Below are 24,058 nucleotides of genomic sequence, written 5' to 3' on the forward strand. Positions count from 1 at the left end.
ACTATCATACATCACATACACACAAATACACATTTATATAAAAATTAGAATCAGGCTGCACATCCAAGCATATACACCTGTTTTTGTTGTTTCTTTTTTTTACTCAATTAATATTTAGAATGAACATTTATCCTTACCATGAATATTCTTCTTTGGCATATTTTTAATATTTCTTGATTTCCAGCATGTGGAGATATCAAAATTTATTTTAAGCAATTTTCTGTTTCTTTACTATTAAAAATAATATTGTATTGAGGCTTTTTCATATATCCTGAGCATATCTCTGATTATTTTCTTCTTAGAATTGGAATTATGGGCAAAACTCTTTTTCTTCCTTTTAATCTAGAGCTGACATTATTGTTCAGACAAGTTTTCTTGATTAGGAAACCAAAAGGACAGTGTCTTAGGATGATACATTTTGTTTTACATTGGATTCACAAAGCCTTCAGATCCTAGATCATTCACTGCAAAAGCAATCAATTATCATGAAATTATTTAGGAAAGATATCTTAAATATTTGACTAGCACCTAAGAGCATATGTTCAAAGTTCAACAAACAAAACCACTGGACATTCAAGGGAACGAACTAGCAAGTTCATTCCTTAAATCACACACTATAGAAACATGCATGTGTTCAACAGGGTTTGTACATGGAGTCTCACCACAGCATGGTATGTAACCCCGAACAACTAGAAACATCCCAAATGTCCTCTGATAAAGGAATGGCTAAATAAACTAAAGCATAGTCATACTACAGAATACTATGCAGCAGTTAAGAAAATGCACTCCAGGGGCTTCCTAGGTGGTGCAGTGGTTGAGAATCTGCCTGCCAATGCAGGGGACACGGGTTCGATCCCTGCTCCAGGAAGATCCCACATGCCACGGAGCAACTAAGCCCGTGTGCCACAACTATTGAGCCTGTGCTTTAGAGCCCGTGAGTCACAACTTTTGAGCCCATGTGCTGCAACTACTGAAGCCCACTCACCTGGAGCCCGTGCTCCACAACAAGAGAAGCCATGGCAATGACGAGCCTGCACACCACAACGAAGAGTAGCCCCCCCACACCGCAACTAAAAAGAAAGCCCGCACACAGCAAAAAAAGACCCAACACAGCCAAATAAATAAATAAATAAATAAATAAATAAATAAATAAATTTATTAAAAAAAAGAAAATGCACTCCATCTTCTGAAATTAAAATGGATAGATATTCAAGATATGTTATTATGACAGTGAAAATAGCAAATTGCAATATAACCAAAAATCATACATCTACTTTTTTAGAAATACTCACACAATACAATTAGACTTTCAGTGATTACGGACATATATGTAAAAGCAGAAAATAAAAGATAAGGAAATTCTGGAAAGAGACATACCAAACTCAGAAAGCGCCTAGATTTTGTATTCACAGATCTTTGAAGAAAGAAGTTGCTTCAGTGGTTGCCTGAGAGGAGAGGAACTAGAAGTCTGGGGGTGGACAGGAAGAGAATTGCTTTACATTCTATACTCTTTGCGTGGTATATAAATCTTTACCATTTGCATGTATTATTTATCCTAAATGTACCTGTACTTAAAATCTCTATTTAAAGAACTATTTTTATTCCACTATATGAAACTGGAAAGGATCTGAACTGGGTCCAGCCTTGTTAGAATCATTATGTCCAGTGTCTTAAATGTTTTAATCAGTTCTAACCATTGGTAAAATATCATTTTACAGAATAAAATCAACCAAAGAATTAAATGAAAGCAGAATCTCCTTTTTTTCTCTCTGCAGTTATTTTCTTTTTAATGATAACAATGTATATTGTATTCGTCTTAGAAAATAAAGATAAAAAGGAGAATAAAAATTACCTATAATTCTATCATCCAAAGATAAATGCCTAATCAAAACATTCTCTGACATAAATCGTACCAATGTTTTCTTAGGTCAATCTCCCAAGGCAATAGAAATAAAAATGAAAATTAACAAATAGGACCTAATCAAAGCTTCTGCACAGCAAAGGAAACCAAAATGAAAAGACAACCTACAAAATGGGAGAAAATATTTGCAAATGATGCAACTGACAAGGGCTTAATTTCCAAAATATACAAACAACTCATACAACTCAACAATGAAAAACAAACAACCCAATCAAAAAATGGGCAGAAGACCCAAAGAGACATTTCTCCAAAGAAGATATACTGATGGCCAAGAGGCACATGAAAGGCTGCTCATCATTGCTAATCATTAGAGAAATGCACATCAAAACTACAATGAGGTATCACCTCACGCTGGTCAGAATGGGCATCATTAAAAACTCTATAGGGACTTCCCTGGTGGTCCAGTGGGTAAGACTCCGCACTCCCAATGCGAGGGGTCTGGTTTCGATCCCTGGTTGGGGAACTAGATCCCACATGCATGTCACAAGTAAGAGTCCGCATGCCACAACTAAGGAGTCGAAGTGCCACAACTAAAAAAGATCCTACATGCTACAGCTAAGACCTGGGGCAGCCAAAATAAATAAAAATAAATCTTTTTTAAAAAAAATAAAACCTCTACAAATAATGAATGCTGGGGAAGGTATAGAGAAAAGGGAACCTCCTACACTGTTGGGAATGTAAGTTGGTAAAACAGTGGAAAACTGTTGGAAAACAGTATGCAGATTCCTCAGAAAACTAAAAATAGAATTACCATATGATCCAGGAACCCCACTCCTGGGCATATATCCAGACAAAACTCTAATCCAAAAAGATACATGCACCCCTATGTTCATAGCAGCACTATTCACAATAGCCAAGACATGGAAGCAACCCAAATGTCCATCAACAGAGGAATGGATAAAGAAGATGTGGTACACATATAGAATGAAATATTGCTTAGCTATAAAAAAGAACGAAATTGGGTCATTTGTTGAGACATGGATGGACCTAGAGACTGTCATACAGAATGAAGTAAGTCAGAAAGAAAAAAATATCATATATTAATGCATATATGTGGAATCTGAAAAAATTGGTATAGATGATCTTATCTACAAAGCAGAAATAGAGACACAGACCCACATAGAGAACAAATGTATGGATACCAAGGAGGGGGGGGTGAATTGGATTGACATATATACACTATTGATACTATGCATAAAATAGATAACTAATGAGAACCTACTGTATACCACGGGGAACTCTACTCAGTGCTCTGTGGTGACCTAAATGGGAAGGAAATCCAGAAAAGAGGGGATATTTGCATACATACAGCTGATTCACTTTGCTGTACAGTAGAAACTAACACAACTTTGTAAAGCAACTATACTCCAATAAAAATAAAAAATATATATAATATACATATGAAACATATAATGTTGTAAACCAATGTTACCTCAGTTCTTTAAACAAGGAGAGGAGCTGGAGGGTGAAAGAAATATTCGAATAAGTTTTTTAAAACAAACAAAATGAAATAATGCAATTTGCAGCAACATGGATGTAACTAGAGATTGCCATACTAAGTGAAGTAAGTCAGACAGAGAACAACAAGTATCATATGATATTACTTATATGTGGAATCTAAAATATGACATATATGAACCTATCTATGAAACAGAAACACACATGCTGTTGCCAAGTGGAAGGCAGTAGGAGCAGGGATGGAGTGGGAGGTTGGGGTTAACAGATGTAAGCTTTTGTATATAGAATGGATAAACAACAAGGTCCTGCTGTATAGCACAGAGAACTATATTTAGCATCTTATGACAAACCATAGTTGAAAAGAATATTGGAGAAGAAGGTACATATGTGTATAACTGAATCACTTTGCTGTACAACAGAAATTAACACATTTTAAATCGACTATACTTCAATTTTTTAAAAATTAAAGTAAAACAAAAAACAAAGATAAAAGCCTAATAATCTTACTGTCTTTCCTTCCAGATATTTTATACATATATATTTTCCCTCATATTTGAACACACCATATTTCTGAGGTGTAAGTGGATTTTTCCCCTGATAATATTATAAGTATATCTTGATGTCTTTATTTTTTCTTCTGCAGCATGGATTTTAAAATCTGTAAGGCATCTAATCATATGAATGGGCAATAATTTATCTAACCAGTCTCTGATTACATTTAGAATAATCTGAAAATGCAAATCTCCATGTATACCTCTGATTATTTTATTAGAATAATTTTCTAGAAGTAGTATTACTGAGATGAAAGGAATAAAGCTTTTTAAGGTTTTTGTTACATATTCAGTAGCATTTTCTGACAGCATAAAAAAAATTCCAATCCAAGGCCAGGATGACATGAGTTTGAATATAACATGATTGGCTCCTGTCCTCCACAGCTAGTTCACCTCACAAGTTTCACTATCTTTGCAATAGCCTGATAATGCTTTCTAAGTGATTTTTGCATCATATTAAAATAGATATTTAGTAGGGAAAGTGCTGGCGAGGCTTATTTTCTGACTCAGGTTTTTCCAGAACATATTGTGGTATAGTACCGTCTTTTTGTTTAGGTCACACATCTCTTTGGTCGTCGTGCCTGGGAAGCACAATTACCTGCTCTAGATTTTATGCCATTAACAACGGGCCACCTCCAGGTTCTGGCCCCATAGGAACAGGGACCAAGAGGCACTTCTTTTTTTATGGGCCCTGGGTTTACTGCATGAGCTCATGAGCTAGAAACTTTGTGAGAGTAATATTTTTAAAAGAATGTTCATTGTTATATTTTTCTCATCCTAAAATAGTAAAAGTAATACTTTTTCCTTAGAGAACTTTTAAAATAAAAATAAAAATCACTTAGGAAAAAACCACTTAGAAAAATTTAGAAGTATTTGGGGTCACATTTGGTGTTTTTCTCCCCAATTTTATTCACATATTCATATATATACATATATAATGTGTGTGCATATACATATGCAGAATATATGTTTGAACATAAATTTGAATATATTGATTTATATTGCATACGAGGCAGAGGAGGCGTGGCAATGAAAAGGCCTCCAGAAGTTTTCTTTTACTTTCAATTAAATAACATCTGAATAATAAATTCATATAAATATATTTGTATTATGATACATAAGTATATCTAATATTTTTATAATAAATGTGTGCCCCAAAGTATTTTAATATAAATACATTTTTATATTATGGTATTTGTGTTTATAACATATAACCATATAAACATAAAAATATTTTTCTTGTCTCATTTACTGCAATCCTCTGACAAAATTGCTATTATCATCCTCACTTTACTATCGTCAAAAACCAGTTCAGAAATAAGCTAGTGAGAGGTATCAGGCCCAGGTTTGAGCATCTCACTCAAGGGTCTCAATGACACACAGTGCAAAGATTTAGAATTTATTCTGATTCCAGTTGGAAGCCAGTGAAGGAATTTAATGAAGAAAGACATAATCAAAATATTTTTAAAGACCATTAATTACTGAAAATTTTAAAAGACTAAAGAAACCCCCAAAACACAGAAACAGGAATTCTTAACAAACCTACTAAAGCAAAGAGAGGTACAAACCAAGCCGGTACATGCTAGAGCCTGGATTTAGACCTCAGCACCTTACCCCAGAGTCCCAAATTAGCACTGCCTTTTGTGCCACAATTAAAACGCAAGTAAATCTCATCCAATCACAAACAATGCTTCTAGTGACACCCTAGCAGCATCTTAGCTCTTTGGGTGATATAGAAGACTACCTCAAAGCTGGAGAAAATAAACCCAAAATTTGCATTTTTCTTCTGCGACAAAAATCTATATCTCCTTCAAAGCTTGAGAGTACTGGAAAGCCACTCGCAGGCCCAAACCCCTAAACAATAGGGTGGCCACTCCCTCCAGTCCAGGATGACCATCCCAACTTGGGGTCCCCCCAGAATCTGCCAGATGTCCACCCTGCACACAAACACGCTCCACTGCAGGGCCCCAGCCAGGGCTATCACACAGCCCAGGAAAGGTGTACAAATCACAACAACACTTAGGACCAACCAAACTGAAGACGTTTGTAACTTCACCTATAAATGCTTAACCTCACATTTCCAAACAAATGTTGGAATGAAATTCGTAACTCCACCTATAAATGCTGTACCCCACAAGTACTGATCATCAGTCTATGCTTGCCATTATATTAATAAATAAACAAACAAATAAATAAATTGAATTCTTAGCGCTGTGTGCGTGTTTCTGTTTAAATGTGTGCATGTTTATGTGTATGTGTGTGTTTATATTTGTGGTCTGTGCGTCGGCAGATGGGTAGCTATATCAGCAGTCAGTTGAGATTTGAATTTTGGTTTCTATTCTTTGACAAGGCTGAGGCCGCATAAGGATGAGGCCTCTGTACAGATACCTGGACTTGGAGTATTCCCCCAAAAACTCAGGAATGCATCAACAAAAACCGGAGAGGCCTGGAGATCTGGGATCTGTGGGCCCTTGCTACGGCCCTCAGAGGCACTGCGCACTCTCCCGGTTTCCCCATCTACACTCAGATACAAGCATCACCCCGTGGGCCTCGAGGCCACCAGATCCCACTCTCCGTAGCCTAGAAAACTCTAGAATCAAAGGCCTTCCTCTCCAAAGGCCCATCCGACCTTACCAGAAGCAAATCCTGGAAGCTTCACAGCAGCACGGGCGTCACAGGCCTCTCTTCCCTGCCCAGCACATCTAAGAGAAGAATGAAGTCAAATGAAGAACCAACAGCACAGCCCGCTTACTTCCTGTTTTCGAAACTCCTGAGTCACATAGGCTGAGGGCAGCAGGCCGGCCTCCAGGCGGCACTCCCGGTGAGATCTCCAGGAGGGGGCCTGCGGAACCGGGGCAGGTGCTGGGGGGCGACCGGAGCTTTGGCTCTGGCTGTGTGACTTTGGACGCGTCATTTTCTCTTCGGGGCCTTCTTACCACACTCCGAGAGGAGAAAGTTGAACTGGATGGTCGCTAAGAACCCTTTCTTTTTATCGTTCAGGAATTCACAGATTTTTTATGGGTTCATTATTAAGACCTTCATGATTTCATTCAGTCACATTCATTGAGCACTCCTGAGGGGTCTTGAGATCTGGAAACTGTGGGGCCCTCACCACAGCTCTCAGGGGGTCTGCTGACTCCCACAGAAACTCTCTCGGTTTCCCCCATCTACACTCACATGCAAGCTCACCTCCATGACCCCGAGGCCACACGATCCCACCCTCAGCAGCCTAGAAAACTCTAGAATCACAGCCCTTCCTCCCAAAAGGCCCAGCCAAACAGACAAATCCGTGGCCCTCAGCATGGACTGGGCCCTCGAGATAGAACAGAGAACCAAACACACATTAGCCCTGCCTTGTTTGCTCTCCGTTGGTTGAAATGGATTCTGATGATAAACGCAGAGAGAGAGAGAAAAAAAAAATCAAATACCTCTCTTCTTTGAAACTGCCTTTTCTTTTTCCCCAGATGGAATATTAGCTTTCTGAGGGCAGAGTTCACAGCCAAGAGGATTAGTGAGATGTCTGAAAATGCCCCTCCACCTGCAGATGGCTAGGTAAGGGTGCCGTGGTCCCATCACGCCCTCTGCTACCCCTGACTCTGCCCCAAGACCTCCAAGTGAGAGCACAGCAACAGGATGAAATGCTGTCAGTGGCTAAATCCTAGCTCAGGGAGTGCTCCCTGACTCTTTCTTGCAGCCTCCTGCGCGTCCACTCAGCATTCATCCTGCTGTTTTGGGGCTCATTCCTATCCTAGGCTGCGAGCTACACAAAGGCAGAAACTGAACTTTTCATGCCCGTGTTTCCAGGACGTGCCACAGGAGTAGATATATCTAGAACACACAGAGGTTTCCTGCAAATCAACAGGAAAAAGGAACCTTGTAGAAGGACAATGGATCTGAACACAAGTCTCCCTGACACGGATCCTCAGATGGCCAAAGGGTACGAACGATGCTCAGATTCATGAGTAAACTGGGAAATGCAACATAAAGCAGCAAGCTCCCTACTTTGTACCTATCGGAATGGCAAAGATCTGCAGGCTGGATCAGGCCAAGGACTGGTGGGTAAGTTCTTCCCTAGTCCTCATATAGGACTGTGGAGACTGTCCCTCCTGCAATAAGTAGTGGTTACAAACTGAGACCCAGCAAAATGCATAGAACTCAAAGTACAGAGTGCTTACTTGAAGGGAAAAAAAAAAGTCAGAAACAGAACAAGCAAAATACAATACAAATAACACTCATATGTAATGATAATTGCTAACCCTTACTGGGTACTTAGTGCCAGTCGCTCTTCTAAGAGGCTGATGCTGTTTATCAACCTAAACCCTCACAGCTGCCTCATGAGGGAGTGTTAATCCCGTTTAATGATGAGGAAGGAAGCAGAGGTACAGAGAAATTACTTTCTTGTTCCTGGTCACACAGTTTAAAAAGTAGTGTACACACACAAAATGAGGACACATGTTGCAAAGATACAGAATAATTCAAGGATATTTATCAAAAGATTTAGAGGGTTGTCTTTGGGAGGGTAGGAGATAGGGTGGGAGTGGGGAGATCAAAGAAAGTACCTAGGGCTGGGTGGAGGGGCCGTGGGCCTTAGAGACCAAGGGCTGCAGGGAACCGGGATCTGACAGGGTGATGAACTCAATCCTCTGCCCCAGGCCAAACAGAAAATAAAATAAACCTAAGTAGGTAAATAAAGTCTTGTGGAATTTCCAAAGTAATCCAGCAGGAGAGAGACAGTGTGTCTATATTTGAGACAGCAGAGGAACTGCAGAGTAGTCCTCACAGTTAAAGAGAAGCAAACTCAGTGGTTGTGGTTCAGAGAGAAACTCACTCCGAGATCTGGTGCCCTGGCAGGACCCAGAGGGGACTCCAGTCGGCAGGTCTGAGCTGCCCCTTGAGTGAGAAACGTAGTGTCCGGAAGCCGTCTCTGAACCAGGCACTCACCTGCTCCACCCTGTCCTGGCAACATCACCGTCGCCAAGCTCCCGGTGCCAAGACCCCTAGACTGCCTAACTTCACACTTTCCGATGACTGAGGCTGGTTCTTACAACCGCAGAAAAATCCCTGGGAACGAGGCAAAGAGGATGGGGAGGAAGGGGGTGGGGCTGGAAACGTCTCCAGGAAGAAGTTTTCTTTTACTTTCGATCACTCCACCAGGCTTTTCTGCCTGTCCCAGCAGACTCACTTCCTGTTTCTCTCCTCTCCACTTTCAGAATTTACTAGCAAATTCAGCAGGGCTTAAAAAAATCGCGAGATAAAAGAAAGGGAACCTGTGTAACCATTGCTCTCCAGCAGAAGGGCAAAATCTGGTCTTCAGTAGGAGAGAAAGAAAATTCCTAAACAGAGAGAACTAGAGAATAAACTTGATTTCGAAAACTGGAAAACAGAGGTGACTCACTCGAACAAAAATATTTCTTATTTAAAGGAACCGACGCCCAATTTCTAAACATTCAGAAGCAGGAGATGACAGATAATCCATCAACATGCAAACTAAAACCCAGGAAGTTGGATGTGCACTATTGGAGGGCATTTATATTGACTACATTTAGTGTTTATAAACCCTATAAACTTTTTAAGCTCTTGATTGGAATATAATTGCTTTACACTCTTGCACCAGTTTTTGAGGTACACCAAAGTGAATCAGCTGTATTTATACATATATCCCTATATCCCCTCCGTCCCGCGACTCCCTCCCACCCTCCCTGTCCTGGCCCTCTAAAGCATCACCCATCATCGAGTTGATCTCCCTTTGTTACACAGCAACTTCCCACTAGTTATCTATTTTACAGTTGGTGGTGTATATATGTCTGTGCTACTCTCTCACTTCGTCCCAGCTTCCCCTTCGCCCCCCAACCCCCCCCAACCCTGTGTCCTGCAGTCCACTCTCTGCATCCACATCCTTATTCTTGCCCTGTCGCTGGGTTCATCAGTAACATTTTTTTTTTTAGATTCTTTATATATGAGTTAGCATACAGTATTTGTTTCTTTCTGGCTTACTTCGCTCTGTATGACAGACTCTGGGTCCATCCACCTCATTACATATAGCTCCATTTCATTCCTTTTTACAGCTGAGTAATATTCCATTGTATATATGTGCCACATCTTCTTTATCCATTCATCTGTTGATGGGCATTTAGGTAGCTTCCATGTCCTGGCTATTGTAAGTAGTGCTGCAATGAACATTATGGTACATGTTTCTTTTTGGATTATGGTTTTCTCTGGGTATATGTCCAGTAGTGTATAAACCCTATAATTTTTAAAGGCAGATTTGAGACTGTCTGTGGCAAGTGAAATGCCATTCTTCCTTGAAAGGGGCCTGGGGAGAGGAATTGTTCCTCTATTCTGTGGCCCAAATCTCAGCAGTGAAGCCATGGACCAGCCCTCCATATCGTCTGGCAAGAGCTCTTCTTGGGTCAAAGCAGACCGCTTGCTGAGATGTGGGGAGATCCCGCACCAAAAGGGGGACAGGTCTGGCCCAGCCCTAAGCGGGGGTAACGGTGCCTATCCAGCGCCAAGCCTGGAGGGGTGGTAAAGTGGAAACCTGTCCCCCAGATCTGTCCCCCTGAGCCCCAGAACCTCCCCAGCTTTTCTTCATCCTCCATCCCCTCCCCACCCTCTGCCTCTGTTTCCTGTTTGAATTTTTTTAAGGGTTTTCTGGCTTTTTGTTTTCACATCTTGTACATTTTATAACAAACACCAACAATAATACAATACCTATATGTTGTACTTTTATGTCAATCACCTCTAATTCTCACAGCAAGGTAGAGGATTGTTCTCCCACATCACAGATGAGGAAACAGAGGCTCAAATGAATACACAAATTCGAACTCAGTCCTGTTGGACCAAAAACAAGGATTTTCCCACCATAACACACGATACCCCCCTTCCCTAACACTTAGAATTTGAAGTGAATCATGTGGATGGAAGAGCAGTAAATTTAAACTAAGACAATGACCTATGCACAGAGGTCAGAAGGTGGCCCAAGAAAAAGGAGTCGGCCTAATGGCACCGCTAATATTTAATAAACATTTTCTGTGTGCCAGGCACAGCCACCCAAACTGGCTCATTTCACCTCCTGAACGACTCTCAGAAGTGGATGCTGTTTTTGCTCCCATTTGAGTGAGGAAACTGAGGTTTGGAGAGGCAAAAGATTGGGACAAGTACCTTCAGCTGGCAAGTGGCAGAATGAGGTTTGTGTGCCTCCCTAAGACCCTGAGAGGTTAATCAGTGTCTGAACATTAATACACACCCATGGTTCTCAACTTGACTGATCTGAAGGTTAACTGAGGAGGTTTAAAAAAAACACCAGGCTTCAGGCCCCAGCTTTGGAATTCCTACCTGAGCAAAATTACAGGAAATAAAGCAGACTGGGCACTTCAAGGAATGCCTGGACCTTCGACAGTTCTCAGTAAATATTCACTACCACTGTTACATAAGCTCACAACATCTGTAAGATGGCTACGAATTATTAGACATATTGAACAGGTGAGGAAACTAAGTTCAGTGTCAATCAGGTGACAAACGGCAGAGCCGGCACAGGATCCCAAGATTGTCTCACTTGAGCTTTTACACCCATCCCCCACCCCCAGTCTGGCAGAAGTGGAGGAGGTATCCAGGGAGCCGAACTGAGGATGAGCAAGGGGGGTGGGGCGGGGCGGGGGGCAGCCAGGGCTTCATTTGTAAGGTATCGATCCTCGACTCTTCCAGCCTTAGATCTTTTTAAAAAGGAAGACGAATAATTAACAAGTGAATTGTGAACCTCAAGTCAGTTAAATTCCTTTTGTGATCTTCTAGGATCAATATTAATTTACTTGCTCTAACCAGTTTCTTGCCTCCATCTTGAACTATATGTTTGTGTGATTATTTACATCGAAATGAATAATGTACTTGGCCTTTAGTCCTGGGGAAGCTGGAAAACCTGGAGGTGTTGCACTTCTGCAGGACGTGGGAGAGCAGGTCCCCACCCAGCGCAGGGTGAGGACAGCCTGGATTGACTTAATTGCAGAGAGGTTTCCACCCTCCTGAATCTCAGCTCCCATCTGACGGCCTGTTCCAGAGACTCGTGTCTACGAATCTGCTGAAAGCAGATTTTGGTCTGTGCGTTTCCTTAAGAAAGCCAAGAATGACTAAACCCCCTTACAACTGGCTGCAGCACACTGGTACCATTGATCTGGACTTGAACCACAGGACATTAGTCAAGGACAAATACTGACAGTGAAACAAAAATCCGCTGAACGAGCATGTTCTTTTGTTGGCGACTTCTCTATTAAGTTGTGTACAACGGACCCACAGGCCAGATGGCCACAGGCCCGGTGGTCTGGTGCAGGGATCCGATTGGGCCCCTCCTCCCCTTCCTCAGGCTGGCCTTGGCTCTGGCCCTAGATTCTTGCAGGGAGTGGTGAAGGGAAAAAAAAAAGAGATTGCATTCCAATACGTCTATTTCATCACCTCTGGGCCCTGCAGGGAGAGACTCAGCCAATTCTCTGAAAGTTTTTAACAGCTAGGATTTTAAGTCTTTGATTTTTGTTTTGGTACTGAGATGACTAGACAGTCAGGGGCAGGTGGAAGAGATTACGACGTCAGTGACCCAAAGTGTATATTTTGCTGTTTGCTGTGTGCCGGTAACGGCCGCCTCCACTTGCACAAAGAAACTGCTGCAAACAAGAACCCAACCCACTGATCTAGAAAGGAAGAAAATGAGGTAGTTATTGGGCTGTGATGCTAATATTTATGCCATCGACTTAGCTTTTTAAGTATTTTCTTGAAGGTCTGTGCACAGTCAAGGTGAAAGTCCTCCAAGTTCCAGCTTCACTCTATGCCCATCCCCAGGAACCATTTCTCAGTATCTCAGACTCTGAGGGCCAATGTCAAGAGCCATTAACTTCTTTTTTATTATGGTAAAATATACATAACATAAAATTTACCGTTCTAACCATATTTAAGTGTACAGTTCAGCAGCATTAAGTACATTCACATTGTTGTGCTACCATCCCTATCATCCAAGAGCCACTTTTTTTTTAAATTGAAGTATAGTTGGTTTACAGTGTTGTGTTAGTTTGTGGTATACAGCAAAGTGACTCATATATATAAACTTTTTCACATTCTTTTCCGTTATGGTTGATCACAGGATATTGAATATAGTTCTCTGTGCTATACAGTAGGAACTTGTTTATTTTACATACAGTAATTTGTAGCACGATGCAGTTTTAAAGTGTTCTCCCTACTTTGTCTCATTTATATCCTTGGTAAACACATTTTTTAGTCTAAAGCAGGCAGGACAGGTGTTACAAAGACATTTAGGACACCAAAGTTCAGAAAGGTGAAGTGACTAAGCTGGGACTACCCAGCTACTGTACCTGCATGCAGCACTAGTGACTCCTTCTTTTAAAAAAATCAAAAGATGGGAGGATGATTCCCTGAAACAGATATTTTTGCCCTTTTAAAAGAAGTCACTCCTCACTTTCTGCAAGGGAAATTCATTTCATTTTTTTCTCAGTACAAAAAGGATTTCAAGAATGTCTATGGTGGTAACAGTTAAACACTTTCATTTTAAAAACTGGGCAATGATTTTTTTCCCTCAAAGCTATTAGTAAAAATAATTACAATACACCCATTCTCAGTAGGACAGCTAGTGTGCAGATACAGGTAAACCTAGGTGAGAAGGCCAAGCAGGCAAAATGTGTATTTGGTGTCTTCCGTGGATAGGACACTGTTTCTTCCCCCATAAGTGTCCTCCCAGGCTCACTTAGATTCCTACTGAATCTAGCTCTCAACAGACCCTGAAACACAATGATATCTTTAGAGGGTTAATGTAGTTTCTTATTTATTTTTCTTGTGATATTCTACACAAAAGGAAAAGCAAACATATATTGGCATTGACTTTAATTTTTGCACTAATGATGAGTACATTTGTATAAACATTTTTGTGTATGTATGTGTGCATGTTCTTTAATTTTTTCATTTATCGTGTAGCTCTTTCTACCTTGGTACTTACGAACTGCCTCGGTCCTCTTCAATACTGCCCAGGGCTTCTAAGCTAAACACTGCTTGGCACACTGTGCATTTTAGCCAGTGTCTCTGCAAACCCACTGGGATTCCTCAGAACAAGTTGAAGAGAAAAAAAATGGCATGTTGAACCTGAGGCTGACCCTGGAAGCCGAGCTGTTTGATTCACTCCCAGGCAGGGGTAGCTGGCTAGTGACCAAAAGGGCCATGTTTTAGGAATGGGTCTCCTGCCACGGGGGTTAGGCCTGTTATGAACGCTCCAAATCAGATGGTTTTTTTTCTTTTCCTCCCTAAAGGTATTCAGAAAGAGAGTAAGCCAAAGAGCCCAAATAATAGTCATTCCAACGAACACCTTAGAGGTGTTGATAAAAACCTATATCCATCCATTGTTAAACAAACATGAAGGGCCCAGTGATTATGTTTCACAAAATGAAAAGTTCATAGGCAGACACAAAAGCTAGGTTATAAAATTAATGTGTTTGTGATTTACAACATTACGATACCAACTTTCAGTTTCTGAGAGAATGAGTCATCCCTCATCTGACACAACGTGTTGTAGGGGCTCAGAAAATGCCAGCTCAAAATATGCCGCTTTGGCCTAAGGATTGTTTCGAGCTGGAGGCAAATGAGAATCAGCAGATACAGAAAGTAGACTTTTGTGGCGTCCGTTATCTGACTGAAGTAGAAATTCTGCGAAATGAAGACTGCCATGAATCCCTTTCTGGGGCCAGTTTTACCGCCATGAAAAAGACAGAAAGTCTGCCCCAAGATGGACCTGCACAAACAAATGTAGTTTGCCCAATATATTCACCTTCCCAAAGTTTATCACCCATGGAAGCCTAAAACCCTTTACATTTGTCTTGTCACTTCTCTGCATATTTACTGTTCTTTGCTAAGATGCTGTATAAGCCCAAGTTCTAACCACCCTTTTGAGTTCCCCATCAGTGAGGTTCTCCCACTCGATGTGCTTTACATGCATAATAAACTGTTGGTTTTTCTCTTGATCATCCGTCTTTTGTCAGTATAATTTGCAGGGTCCCAGGCAAAGAGCCGAGGAGGGTAGAGAGAAAAAGGTTTTCCTCCTCTACAGAGTCGAGTCATCCCAGTGACAGAGCAAAGGAGAGGCAAAGTATCATTGCCAGGCCCATGGTCTCCTTCTTGTCTCTCACTCTCTTTTGTGCAAGGGTGGTGCATGAAACTTTCCTGGTGGCTCAGAATTTCAGCTAAGTCTCCACAGTTAAGGACAAGTGTATCTCAGTGGGAGTAATAAAAGAGTATTAATCATGTCTTTTATTTTGTATTTGCGATGCTTTGACGTCTTGAGGCCTTGCTCATCCAGAAGAGACTGCCCTTCTCAGGTGTTTCATTCCTAGAAAGAGCAAACACCTTGCCTGAGAGCAAGCCTTCCAAATGCAAATCAACCAATCCAGAGTCCCTACCCCCAACTACCCCTTAATCAAGGTTTTACACCCTCGGCCACTATTCCCCTGCCCTAATCTCTCTAGAGACAGGTGCCAGACAACTAGGGGCACCTCCTACATCTCAGAGCCCATTGCAATGATGCAGACTAGCCCAACCTAAGCCCGATTACCTTGCCTCATCAATTCCTTCCCATGGAAACCACAATGAAGGCTCTTGCCCCCGTTTCCCCTTCACATCATCTGCCTCCTGACCAACTGGTGCTTTCCCTTGGGTCCTGTGTGGTATGCCCATTCTCCTGGGATCTGTGAGTATAAACTTCCTCAAGACAGTCATTTCCATGTCTGCATGTCTCACCATACCTGATTAAAGCAAATCCCAGGTACCCTTACAACAGATAGCCACACTAGTTTTTTGACACTTTCCACCCCATGCTGTATAGTCTACAGGAGCAGGAGACAGAGTTCCTTGAGAGAGAATCAGGGCAGAAGAAGAACTGAAATTTAGGTTAGACTGGGCCCAGCGGCAGAGGAATGGACTGCAGTGTCCTAGTGAGGAGGGAAAAGAGAAAACACACGTTTTGCAAAGTTATGGGTTGCAGGGGTTGGGGAGGGGAGTCTTGTTGAACTAAACCCTTAATCTGTGAGATCTGATGTTATCTCCAGGTAGGTAGTGTCAGAACTGAGTTAAATTGTAGGACACCTGGTCAGTGTCCAGAGAGAATTGAGTTAATTGTTTGATGGGGTGAGAAGAAAACACGCAGCAGGGTTAAGGAACAGTCCACAAACCACTCTCACTTATGACACCAACTACAAGTTCAAGAGGCTCCCCAAAACTTCCTGAGGTGTGATAATTGAAGCCTGTTACATTCATTGTTATGATTTGTGAGGAAACAAGCGCCCTTGTCCAATTACCAAAGAGAGGACATGGAAGCCTGGAGAACAGGAAAGCGAGACTTTTTAATGTCGGTCTTGCAGGAGCAAGTGTCTGCCGGACAGGCACGCACGGGACAGTTACAGCAAGCATTTTATCTCCTAGTTTGCAAGTCCCTCCCCTGATTCTTCATTGGCTGAGTACTACAGGGTTCATACTCTTTCCTGAACGTCACCTAAGCAGTTTTTGATCCAATAAGGTTAAGATAAGTACTCTGTTGCTGTTTGATTGGAGGGTTTAGACGTCCTCTAAGACGGCGTGGCTGTTACCACGCCTCCCTTTGTTCTGTTACTTTTTCACGTCAGCAAACTTTACTCCATTTTCTGGAAATGAATCATAAAACATCTATTGTCGCTCACATGATTTATTACAGGGAAAAGATACAGATTAAAATGAGCCCAGAGAAGAGACTGTTGGGGCAGAGTCTAGGAGGATTCCAAAGCTGAGCTTCTAGTTGTTCTCTCCCCATGGAATCATGGAAAGCATTAACCCCTCCCAGTGATGAGATGTGAGGATACACACTGAGTACTGCCAGTGAGGAAATCTCACCATAGCCTTGGTTTCCAGTCTTTATTGGGGTTCCATGGCCTTCTGCCTGAATGCTGACCTCAGTCTCTAGCCCCTGTGGAAGTCGAGCTCCCTGTGACCCAAATCTCTCAACATAATCACATTTTAAAACTTTTTGGGGAATTTCCTGGCTGTCGTGGTTAGGACTTGGTGCTTTCACTGCAGAGGGCCTAGGTTCAATCCCTGGCCGGGGATTGAACAAACAAACTTTCTGGCATAGTCCAAAGCCCATAAATAAACAAAGATACTCTTATCAGGCAGGACATTCCAAGGTTATAGAGATTACCTCCCAGAGGCCAAGGACAAAGGTCAGACCTGTCTTTGAGTAAAGCTCAAGTCTTCATTACATACCTAAATAGATTGGCATGCTTGAAAGATGAGACTTGTATCTCACTGCCTAGCTGGAGGCTTAAAGAGATGCAGAAGCTCAGAGGACCATTATGGTGAGTCTACAGAAGTAGAATGCTTGCAAAAGTTCTTGGGAGAGCCTCACTTGCAATCTCTGGTATTGGGGGCAATGTGAGCATGGAAATGGTGACTGCATCGCACTTGGAACATGAAGGGAAGAAAATTGTTGATGTCACCACTGCTCCACGGAGGGAAGCCAGGACGGAAACAAGGTACAAGTCAGGATTTCCTTATGGGACAAAATGGATAAATGAGAAGGTTGCTTGGCTCAAAACCTCTTGATTGGAGCCTGCCTAGAAGATCCACTTGCCAGGGCCTTGATGATGAGGTGTTCACTCCTGGGGCTAGGATCTCCATTGTGATGGATAGGATTCTATACTAAGTCTCAAAAACTCCAGTGTAAATGTGCTGGGGAAAGTTGGAATTCCCCACATATCTGGGTGGATGTGTCAGGACTTGGATGCCTGCCATGGTAGTAGGCACTGTCGACTTAAAAAAAATGCACAACGTGAGAGTTGCAAGTTGAGGTTATTTGGGGCAAAATTAGAATTGCAACCTGGAAGACAGCATCCCAGATAGCTCTGAGAAACTGTTCCAGAGAGGCAGGGGGGAAGATTAGTATATATGTACTCTTTGTAAAGGAGGAGTACAGGTAATCAAACACATTTTTTTGTAGGGGGTTTCTGCTAGTCAGGAGGAGCAGAGGTCACCATGTAGGGATTCAGTGCTTTTCTAGATATGAGGAGATGCAAGGGTTGGGCTCATAAAATCAGCTCCTGAAAACATCTAAGTATCTGAAGACCTGTTCCGCCCAGCCTCCAAAGCACAGAGTGCCTCATTCCTGGTCTCCACCCTGAATTCCCTTCAGGAGATGTGGAAGGTCCACAGCCGCAGCAGCAGGTGTGGTTTAATCCCTGTAGTAGAAGTAGATGGCAAGTGCCCATGGCAAGTGCCAATTTATAGCACCAACTGCCAAGAGAGATCTATAGCTGAGGAGAAAGATCTTTTCTTCCTTACTTCCTCCCCTGTGCCACTCTGGAGAAACCAGAAGACAGGGAGTGGGTAAAGAGAAATGACAAAAAAGAAAAAACAGTCCCCTCCTCAACTGATGGCTCCCTATCTAAGATTCATTCCTGAGCTGAGGTTAATGGGACACTTTGACTTCAGTTGAGATGAAAACTTCTAAATAGCTGAACTAAATTTTTAACAGGTGAAATGAGTCAGACTATTATAGCCTTCTTATAACCAAAAGAGCTGAAAGCTGTGGGAAATGCCCAATGCCTAGTCAGGCCATCACAGAAGATTTCTCATACCATCATTGAAAATGTAAGAAGGAAGAGCTAAATCGGACTCCATACTGGATCTGTTTCTTCGACTTTAACCTTTGCTTTTCATTGCTTTTGTTATTATAATGGCCTTCCTCAGAGAACCCTGCCCACCTGTGAAAGGCTGCAGAAAAAAAAGAAATTAACACATCCCCTCCCAGAGGCTAGTCATTCCAGGAGATATTTTATGAGACTGACAGCCCTTTTTACTTTACTTCCCCGCACCTCTCTCTCTCTATTCTACCTTTTTTACTTTACTTCCTCATAGCCTCTCCCTCTCTGATTCTGTAAAAGTGCGAAACAGATCCATCTGTTTCTTTGACTTTAACCTTTGCTTTTCATTGTTTTAATCATACACAATGGCCTGCCTCACGGAACCCTACCCACCTGTGAAATTAAAACACATCCCTTTCCCGAGGCTAATCATTCCAGGAGATGTTTTGCAAGACTGATAACCCTTTTTACTTTATTTCCCCAACTCTCTATGATTCTGTAAAAGAAACTGGCATCCAGACCAAATGGGGTTTTTTCAGAGACACAAGTCTGCTATCTTCTCAGTCTCCCGGCTTCTGAATAAAGTTATATTCCTTGCCTCAACACCTCGTCTCCAATTCGTTGGTCTGTTGTGAGGTGAGCAGAATGACCTTGGACCGAGTAACAAATTTGGCTTAGCTAGCCAGGAGCCTTGCTGCTTGAGGCTAGCTGGCCCCAATCAGGGAATATTGGGGCAAGGCCCTAGCAACTGCCAAAACCATTTGTCCTGAGGATCTTCCCTTCAAAATTCCCTGAAGCAGCACTGGCTACCCTAGCACTTGGCAGTTGAAGCAAGGAACTGACCAACTTCTGCAAGTGCATGGACTGGATTTTGTAGGGTGAGTCTACCCAACTCAGTAACCAGTTTGTTTGTCTTGGTCTTGTTTTGGTTTTGTGCATCCTTTTGTGTTAAGAGTCTAGTGACTCAATTTTGTAGGGTAAGTCACCTCAGTGTGCACACTGGGAACATATTTGCCTCTCAGTTTGGGCCTTTCCTTTACAGGATAAGCCAGTTTGTTTGATTGGGGTACCCTGTTGGATGGGGGATTGTTGTTGGACTGTACCTGATTTGAGGAACTGGATCACTGGGAACTAGTTCGCTGGTTTTCATAGGGTAAGTCTTCCCAATTTGGGAACTGGCTCATTGGTTTTCATCTTGGTTTTGTCTTGATTTTGTGTACATCGATGCTAGAATTTTTTGTGCCTTTTGTGTTGGAATTTACGTCTTCTGTGTTTTGGCGTTATCAAACTTATGAAAATGGGAAATACTCCATCAATCCCGAAGGAGAGCCCTTTGAGGCGTATATTAGATAAACGGGCAAAACATAGCCGTGAGCCTATGACTAAGAAAGGCATGATATACTATTGTAATAGGATGTGGACCTAATATATGTTAGGATCAAAAGAACAATGGGCCCTGAATGGCTCACTCACTTATTATACAATCTTGCAGTTAGAAGTGTTCTGCAAAAAAGCAGGGAAAAGAGATGAGATTCCATACGTAGGGACGTTTATACTATTGCATCAGGAGGAAAAGAGTCAGAGGACTGCCATCTTATGGTGCAGTGGTCTGAAAAGGAACCCCGGGGGAAAGCTGTTCTACAAGGGAAGAGAGATAAAATGAGAGTGGGGACATGTTGTTTCACAACTTAAACCTCCCTCCAGCCTATCCAGCTCTCCCAATGGCAGAGCAGGCTGCTCCAGCAGTTGCTCCAACTGCCCCCTCTCCATGCCGCCATCATGTTCACTGCCTCCCATTTCCCCTACCCGTGGGGATCAAATAGAAGTTTCTATGTTAAGCCCTGGAGCACAGGGACCTGGTTTAGTTTCACTATCTAAGGTCCAACAGGACACCCAATTTGAACCAGGAGCCAGTTCTACAGCAGGGAAATTTCCCTTGCCACAATATCCTGTAAGAGGCCAGAGGACTCCTTTGGACTTGAGGTGTCCAATTCTGATTTCCTCACAGGAGCCCCAGGTAACACTGACAATGGGGAACAAGTTGATTCACCTTCTAATAGATACAAATGCCACATATTCTTGGTAAACACCAAGGTGGCACAGAAAACATTTCAGTCTATCCTGGTCACAGGAGTTTCTGGAGAAGTACAAAACCGTTCATTCTTACAGACTCCAGAAGGCCAACTAGGGGACCTCACCCTACAGGGCCATAGATCCCAAACAAATGTGGATCTCTCCTCCCTCAAAGTACAGGCCCTTTTAGATAGGCATTTCATGGCCCAGTCTGCCTCAGACATCAGGTGCAAAATTCAGAAAGCAACTGCTGGTCCTCAGACTCTAATGAATGATTTGTTCCAATTGGCTTGTTCAGTTTTCAATAATAGGGATATGGCTGAAAAAGCTGTATGCACTCAGAGAAATATGTTAAAGACCCAAATGACTAGAGTGGCTTTGTCTGCTCAGAGACCAACCAAGGGGAAACAAAGTCATCCTAGGAGAAACTTGCCTGTATCTTTGAGATGCAAATGTCCTCTCTGGTCTTCTCAGAAACCCTTATCTTTGTCATCTTTTTAAAATGCAAATTTTGAAAAGGAAGTTACAGTAATTTAGAATTTGACTTGTTTTCCATAAATATTAGTAAAAAGAGTTTAACCATCTAGACAACTGAGCTTGATTTATTCCATCTGCCAAAAACCCAATCTTAATCCAACCTTTTGTAAACTGATGGGTTTTTATATTCTGTACCTGACTCAGGGCCGAAATTTTGAAAGGAGAACTATGATGTCTCTGTTTGTGTGTTTGTATGTGCCTTTGGATAACATTGCTGAGGTTAATCTGTAAATGAGCTCTATTTAACTGGCTTAAAGACAAGTAAGCACTTACAAAGCAATTAATTCCAAATACAAGAGAAATTAAGCTAATTGAGTTTTGGGTTCATGTGAACCAGGAAATACTCAGTATTAAATTAATAACTAGTATTAATGTTTAAATTTGTTGATCTAATTAATATAGACATGTCATTAGAGACATTAACATTAAGTATAGTACATTCACTGCACCTAGGTTTAATAGAAGTTAAATGAAATCTCATTATATCTTGCAAATTTGTCAGCAAGAAAATTAACTTGATATAATGAAAGTTTAAAGTAAAATGTAAATGAAATAAGAGCTTTTAGGTAAACTATAAGAATAATTATGTTAAAAAAAATCATTTAAAATAGTTTCCTCAGATTTTAGTAACTGTTGCTTGTCTCTTGGTTTTCACTAGAAATTAAGGTTTTTAAGAGTCAGGGATTCTAATTTAAATACATAATTAAAGCTGCTGGAAATAATAAAACATTTCAGTATGGTAGAATGTGTGTTTTCAGTTAAGAAGGTATGAGAAATGGAATTACATTTTACTGAGAAAGTTTTGTGCATGGTCATGATTAACTAAATTTAGGTTGAAATTAACTAAGTAAATGGATTTTGTTAAGTAAGCTAACACAAGACTGGAATTTGATGTGTTAAAAATGCTCTTGTTCGATAACACATTATATGAGTTTCTGTGCCCTTAGGTCATCCATATTTGTTTTCTTTTAATCGTTTTGTGACTGTGGTTAAATGAATAAGTATTGTTTCACAGTGACCTATGATCCTGTTGTGTTTTAAAACCTTTTTGATGTTTTCAACAAAATTCCCAAATATCAAAATTTGACTAAATGTTTTTAGCCTCCAGCTGACTCTGGGATACTTCAAAAGAACATCTCTGAGACATCTCAGAGCGAGATGTCAAACTAAGTTTATTTGGTATGCTAAATTCAAAAACATTGTCAAGTGATTGGAGATGAACCTTAGGTTATAATGTATGGATAAATGTCATTTGCATAGCTACTCCAAAATTTATATGGAATCCCTAACATCTGATATGTCCTGATATGTTATCAATCATAATACTAGTTATTTAAAAATGTTATATCCAAGTTTCCTGCTAGTTGCATTGTACTCAAATCTTTAACCATGCTATTTTAAGTTTTGTCCTGATGCTTTTACAAAATGAAGATTTTCAAGAAGACTGATAAACAGGAAATTTTTAACAAATACAAGCTTCTGATAGACTTTAGATAATATCACTGGACTGGGTAACAAATAACAAAACTAATAGGAAATCTGATTATTTCATCCAGATCAATGGGAATTAATTACATGGGACTGAATGAACTGGTAAATATTATTTATAACTTTATGACTTTGGGAAATATACTGGCTTTAATCCTTGTTTTTTGGGAAAATATTTTCTCTTATGATATGACCTACAACAAGTTGATAAAGTATGCCTTTGTAAGCAAAGACAAAACATTTATTTTTTCTCTACCTGATCCTGCCAGAATTTGGTGTCTCCAGCCATCTCTCCTGTGGATTTGAAATTTTATTGCAGCTAGATTACAACTAGTTTTACTAATCATTGTTTTAATTTGTTCTTTGTTTCCAAATTGTTTGTGCTTCCTGTCTCCCTGTTGCACTATGACTTTGTCAATGTTACTATCTGCATTACTTATATCCAGTCTATTTTATGATTGTTGTCTCTTGCAACTCCCAATGTGTAACCAGGCCTCCAACAAAACTTCTATGGCTAAACATCTTAAGGAAATGGATGACATTTATAACATAAAATAATTGTAATATGATGATTCTAGGTATGGGAAGAAGCAACAAGGGAAAATATCTCCTGGATCACAATTAGACAGAGGATCCAGAGACTCTTTAATTATCAATAGGGCCTAATCCAAAAATGAGCACCTGGCGTGGCATGTCAAGAATTTTCGCCTGATCTGGTGTGAGCCTCCCATCAGCGTGGGACAAAATTTGATCATGAAAGGTCTCCCAAATACTGATCAAATTCCTGACCAAGAGGAGAGGATCAGTCATCAGCAGCTGCAGCCCTCCAACGTGAGCTGGTGAACCCTGAGCAAACTCAGGAAGGAGAATACTGGTCATCTAGCAGCCATCAGACTGCAGCCACTCCCCATGGTGAGCCCTGAGGAAACTCAGAATGTGAACGCACAGCATACTGGCCCCAGATAGCTGATGAAAAAAATGATTTCAGTGAGCCCAGATTCTTGCATCTTTCCATACACAGAAAAACACTACATTCCTTAACTTGAGATGCAGCCTCCTGGGCTTGAAGCCCTCAAAATTCCTGATAACTCTCAACTTTAGGTTGTGAATATTTTTAAATCTGCAGGTGGAAAGTAGACACTTCCAAAGTGGGACAAAAGATAAATCTCAACATGTGAAACACTGACAGCGATGGCAGACACTCCCAGAAAGATCCATTTGGTGGAGCGGTTAGAATGTTGTCATCCCTTTTTCCAAAAGATTGTGGAATGGACATTGACAGTGGGGAATTGTAACAGGGAAGAGCTATATCGGACTCCATGTTAGATCTGTTTCTTTGACTTTAACCTTTGCTTTTCGTTGCTTTTGTTATTATAATCACA

General features: G+C 41.2%; 1 protein-coding gene across 11 annotated transcripts in view; it reads right to left on the bottom strand.

Annotated features, from left to right (window-relative positions):
* Nucleotides 1-24,058, bottom strand: part of CASP8 (caspase 8) — an 80,627-nt gene that overhangs the window by 51,498 nt on the left and 5,071 nt on the right. For 3 of the 11 annotated variants that reach the window (XR_009055113.1, XM_057745728.1, XM_057745729.1), the window contains exons 1-3: nucleotides 8,759-9,227; nucleotides 7,940-8,036; nucleotides 6,565-6,632 (exon numbers count right to left, since the gene is read on the bottom strand). The exons of 1 other annotated variant lie outside the window; for it this stretch is intronic. The gene's annotated coding sequence lies outside the window, so the exon portion shown is untranslated. Of the gene's footprint in view, nucleotides 1-6,564; nucleotides 6,633-7,939; nucleotides 8,037-8,758; nucleotides 9,229-24,058 lie in introns of those variants that run through there. 7 more of the 11 variants (XR_009055114.1, XM_057745720.1, XM_057745723.1 and 4 more) reach the window with 7 other exon arrangements.

The sequence above is a fragment of the Hippopotamus amphibius genome, chromosome 8, assembly GCF_030028045.1.
Source record: "Hippopotamus amphibius kiboko isolate mHipAmp2 chromosome 8, mHipAmp2.hap2, whole genome shotgun sequence".
Lineage (NCBI taxonomy): Eukaryota > Metazoa > Chordata > Mammalia > Artiodactyla > Hippopotamidae > Hippopotamus > Hippopotamus amphibius.